Raw genomic sequence first — 6000 nt, forward strand, 5'->3', positions numbered from 1 at the left:
GTTGTATGGAGAAATCATAACTAAGAATAGCACTTTAAAGCAGAGTCTGATGAAATGGTTTTAATCTGTCTCTGCAGCAGCTTCTTAGCCCCATAACTCTAAGAAAGTTACCTAACTTCTGTCAGCTTCTGTTTGCTCATATGTAAATGGAAATAATGGCAACTCCCACTTCACAAGGTTGTTACAAAGATGGAACGAGATGGCATATTGGGGGTACCTTACCATGGTGTACCTGACCCAGCAATTCCATTTCTAACACAAGACAGATTTACTCAAATGTGGAAAATAAAGTGCATAGAAGGTTATTCATTTCAGTATTACTTCTAGTCGCAACAAATCAAAAACAATTTAAATGTCCATTACTAAGGGACAAGCTTAGTTATAGTACATCTCTATGGAATAGGACACCAGTTCTCAAATGTTTTATCTCGGGAATATGTTAACTTCTTAAAAATTAATGACGAGCCAAAATAGCTTTAGGTTATATAGACTACATACATTAATGTGTATTATTCTAGAAATTAGAACTTTAAAATATTTATTTATTTTAAAATAGCAATAATAAAACTTCTACATGTTAATATAAATAACACTTTCAAAATACTGTTTTCCAAAATGTAAAAAAAAAATCAACGAGAAAGTTTGCATAGTTTACATTTTTGCAAATTTCCTTAATGTCTGACTTAATGGATTCACCGTGCATTCACTGTGTTGTAGTAATGCAGGTCATGGAGCCTCTGGAAAACTCCAATGTATTCTAGTGAAAGAGAACAAAGAAAGGAAAATAGCAACTTAGGAGTACTCTGAAAATAACTTTGGCTTCAAGAATCCCTGTCAATTGGATAACTACGGCACTTGAATACTATGTGCTTTTTAAAAGAATGAGGAAGTTCTCTGTGTCCTGCTATAGAACAACTTATACATTCAGTGAAAAAAAAAATAAATACAAGGTACCCCTCTATGGTATACTAGCACTGCAATAGCTAAAAAAAATTCAAGGAAAAAGAATATACACATACAAATATGTATTTGTTTGCATATACATGTAATATTACTGGAAGGATATATAAAAAATTTGTAACATCAATTGCCTCTAAACCAGACAATCAGGAAACAGGGCAGAAGAGAAGAAATCTTTTCAGTTCATTCTCCTTTTAGCATGTTAAACTTTCTACCTTATGAAAGTTTTGACAAATCAAAAAATTAATTTGTTTTTAAAGAAACATATATATATGTTTTTCACGTGTCTGGCAGATGCTCAACCAATAAATTACCTTTCTATTCTGAGATAAACCATTATTTAAAAAGCTTTTTTAACTATAGGAAAAATGTAAAACAACTGGCAACCTTTTTTTCTGAATGTACATACTTTTTTTAATGTTAACAGATATGTATATTTATCTTGTAAAATTAGAGTAATACTTTAGATAAAAAAGTTTCTATTTAGTATTGTCATTATCCAGAATACATACATGTATATATATTTTCAAATGCTTATTAAATATATTGTTTTATAGATTGTATCTTACACTTAACATTATACAAGTTTATGAGGGGGACCCCCAAAACTGGAATATATTTATTAAACTTCAGTCACCTCCAAGGTACTTTCTGTCTGATGCAATACATGTATCGAGATGCTTTTTCTATTGCTCAAAACAGTTTTTGAACTCATCCATTTTGATGCCTTTTAGTGAATGCACACACTCATTAAACTGTCTTAAAATTAAATACACAAAATTCAAACATTCTGATTTTTGCAGTTGTTTTAAATATTTTATTAGAGTGCTCATAATAATTGTGGAGATAGCCAAATATGAATCTAAAAATAATGTCCAATTCAGTCAGGCAGTAAATAGATGAGCTACCTAATCAACCAAGTGAAGATGAATTATAAAATTTCATAGAGCCAAACAAGCATGACTTTTTAAAAAAAGTTTAATGCTAACCATTGGTTTGAAAGTTTTTGCTGCCTATCAGTCAACTTTAAACTCTCAGGGGCTCATAGCAACAAATATTTATTTCCCCTCTCACAGTTCTGTGGTTGGCTGTGGCTCTGCTGGGCTCAGCTGGAATTGGTTGAGCTTGAAACTCCAGGCTGCTGATCAGGTTCAAGCCTGTGTCACATATTTTCTCATTTTCCTTGGACCAGTGGCTACCTGAGACATGTTCTTCCCATGAAGGGTCACTGGAGTCCAAGAAAGTAAGCAGAAACATAAGATGCCCCTTGAGGTCTTGGCCTGGAACTGGCACACTTGTCACTTTGGCCCACATCATTGACCAAAACAAGTTACAAGGCCAAGACTTCATTAACTGGGAGGAGGGAAGGTGTCCTCTGCTTACTCTGGTGAAAGACACTGAAGAGTTAGATGGTAAGTACACAGATGTAGAATTCTAATGTAGAAAAGTCACAAAGCATCTATCACATCATTTTAAAAGGGCTAAACGTGGTCCTTAATGTCTTAAGCACAATGACTCTGGGTATATCCACTCAAGATACAAAATCTCTGGTCCATAAACAACTTCATTTTGTTGAGCAGGTAATCCCACTTTCCTCAGACTGATAAATATAGGGACAAGTAAATCAAGTCTATAAAGGAATAATCTGAATATATTTGGTATTTAAAGTATTATTTAGAGAAAAAGAGAGCAAGAGAGTGGCAACAGAAGGGGTTTGTGGCCAGAGTGAGCTGTCACCTTGCTCGATCCTCAGGCTAACTCCTCTGTCATTTGGCCTTATTGAATATGTCAGTTTCAGGGGTCTTTGCCACCACACACTGAGTCGTCTTGGAAAATGGAAGGATCCAGCTGCAGGATTTTTGCTAAGCATGTCGTGGAGCATAAAATCAAAGTCTAGGCTAGATGGAAAAGACAGAGTCTTGTGGTACTTAGGTCTTCATATGCTGCTGAGTCCTCTATTATACACAAAATCTATCTTTCCTTCAAGACATTTGAAACCAATCCATCCCTGATCAGTTCAACTATTGATTAAATCGAAGTGATCAGGTCTTTATCCTGACAGAAAAAAAGGTGTGTCAGGGGAATCACAGGAAATCAAATTATCTACTCCAGTCTCTGGTTTTGTTTGGTTGGTTGATTAGTTGGATGAGTGAGTGTTTTGCTTTGTTTTGTTTTGAGACAGGGTCTCACTATGTCTCCCAGGTTTGTCTCCAACTCCTGGCTCAAGTGATCTTCCCAAAAAGTTGAGAATACAGGTGCACACTGAGTTTGCTTTCTTAAACAATGTCTTACAGACATCAATTAAAAATTAAGAGACATGAGAAGAAACAGGCATCGTGACCCAAAATCAAGAAAAGTCAATAGAAGCAGACGGCCTAGATGTTGGATTTACATTCAAGGACTTTAATAAACTACTATAAATGTGTTCAAGAAATTTGAGAAAATATGAACTAACGAATGGAAAGATAAAGAGTTTCAATAAAGACTTGAATCTCTAAAACAAGAAAAAGGGACCAAGTGGAAATCTCAGAAATAAAAGAAAAAAATCTAAAGTTAAAAATGTCACGCAGTAAGTTTCTGGCCACTATTTCCTAGGTGCCTTGATGATATATGTGACATAGTTTGACATTAGTGATAGAGACGAGAAATACCTCGGCCTCATCAGCAGCACATTACAATTCTAGCTCTTTATGAATCATTTCCTCAGAGGACTTGTTTCATATTTTACCTTTTGCCGAAAGTCTATGAAAGCACCCTGTTTTAGATTCATGACCTCTTTTACACTTTCATCATCTAGAACATTTCAAAGGTATTTCTATAGCAAAGAAGCAAACACATATTTATTTTTTAAATAGTGTTTTTGTTTACAGATTAATCCAGAAAAATCAGCTACCTTATGATCTCAGAAGAGCTAGGGTTTTCATGTGTTTCTATTTATTCACTTCATTTTAAATCAAGGAAAAATTCTGTTTGCAAGTTTCCATGATCTTATTTATACCACATCTGAAATGTTTTTACTCTTCCTAATACAAATCTAAGGTCTCAACAACAAAAGTCTCTAAGAATTTGCACCTCTATCAAAATTGTAACACCACGACTCAGATAATCTTCATATCTTTTATGATATGCTCAAAGAACTCATATTTAAGATGGGTGGTGTTATTTAAATAAATTGAGTATTACATCAATATAAGCATGTCATCTTAAAAAGTACTACTTGTAATTTTATTTTTATTTACTTTTAAATATTTATTTATATTTAAATAGCTTTAGGGGGTACACATAATCGTTGGTTACATAGTTGCACTGTATAGTCGCAAAGAATTATGGGCTTTAAGTGTTCTTTCCATCCCCACCGGTACACACTGAACGTGATAGGTGATTTTTTTCATCCCTCCATCCCTTCTCCCCCTTCTGAGTCTCCAGTGTCCATTATACTATTCTCTATGCCTTTGTAGATCCTTAGTTTAGCACCCACTTATAAGTGGGAACATACAGTGTCTGATTTTCTGTTCCTGTGTTAGATTGATGTTTACCAGTTCCATCCAAGTTGCTGAAAAGACATTATTTCACTCTTTTTGATGACTGAATAGTATTTCACAGCGCAAATATGCCACATTTTCATTATCCACTAATTGGTTGATGGGCATTTATGTTGATTCCACATCTGCACAATTTTAAATTGTGCTGCAATGAACATGCGAGTGCAGGTATCTCTCCCTTTCTCTCTCTCTCTCTAAATTCAGGGGTACAAGCATATTGGTTACATGGACTTATTGTATAGTGGTGGGGATTTGGTCTCAGGTGGCCCATTCCCCAGATAATGAACATTGAGAACATATGAGTTTGGTTTTCTGTTTCTATCAGTTCATTTAGGATGATAAAATCCAGCCCCATACATGTTGCGCAAAGGACATGATTTTATCCTTTTCTGTGGCTGCATAGTATTCCATGGTGTGTGCTTGTGTGTGCGCGCGTGTGTGTGTGTACACACCACATTTTCATTATCCACTGATCAACTGATGCTCATTTAGTTGATTCCACTTATTTGCAACTAAGAATTGTGCTGTGATGAACATGTGAATGAAGGTGTTGGTGTCTTTTTTGTATAGCAACCTCTGTTCCTTTGGATAGATATCTAGCAGTGGATTGCTGGATCAAACGGTAGACCTATTTTTAGTTCTTTGAGAAATCCACATAGAAGCTGTACTCATTTACACTCCCACCAACAGAGTGTAAGTGCTCTCTTTTCACTACAACTTATAATTTTTAAAAACTTAGCATTTTAGGGCCGGGCACAGTAGCTCAATCCCATAATCCCAGTACTTTGGGAGGCCGAGGTGAGAGGATTGCCTGAACTCAGGGGTTCGAGACCAGCCTGAGCAACTTGATGAGACTTCGTCTCTACAATAAATCAAAAAATAAGCTGGCCATTGTGGTACACGCCTTTAGTTCCAGCTACTTGGAAGGCTAAGTGGAAGGATCGCTGGAGCCCAGCAGGTCAAGACTGCGGTGGCCGTGAGGATGCCACTGCACTCCAGCCTGGGCGGCAGAGTGAGATCCTGACTTAAAAAAAAAAAAAGAAAAGAAAAAGAAAAGAAAGGAAAACTTAGCATTTTAGAGAATCTGACACAATCTCACAATTTCCAATATCTAACTTGTTAACTACATGACCTTGGTAAGTTATTATGACCTCTAAGCATTAGTCTCTTTATGTTTAAAGCAAGCAAAACAACAACAAACAACAACCCCAACATCAAAGGCTATTTGAGAATTCAATGTAATGATATATTTTTTAAAAAGAAACTAGTACAGTGCCTGGCAAGTAGTAAAAGCCCAGTAAATGGTCATTATTATTATTTTTTTGTTTTTTTGTTTTTTGTTTTTGAGTTGTAGTTTCACTCTGTTGCCCAGACTGGAGTGCAGTGGCACGCTCCCGGCCGCCACAGCCTCCACCTGCTGGGCTCCAGCGATCCTTCCGCCTCAGCCTTCCAAGTAGCTGGAACTACAGACGCGCGCTACCATGCCTGGATAATTTTT

The sequence above is a fragment of the Carlito syrichta genome, unplaced genomic scaffold (genome assembly GCF_000164805.1).
Source record: "Carlito syrichta isolate Samal-C Ts95f unplaced genomic scaffold, Tarsius_syrichta-2.0.1 Scaffold309093, whole genome shotgun sequence".
Taxonomy (NCBI): Eukaryota; Metazoa; Chordata; class Mammalia; order Primates; family Tarsiidae; genus Carlito; species Carlito syrichta.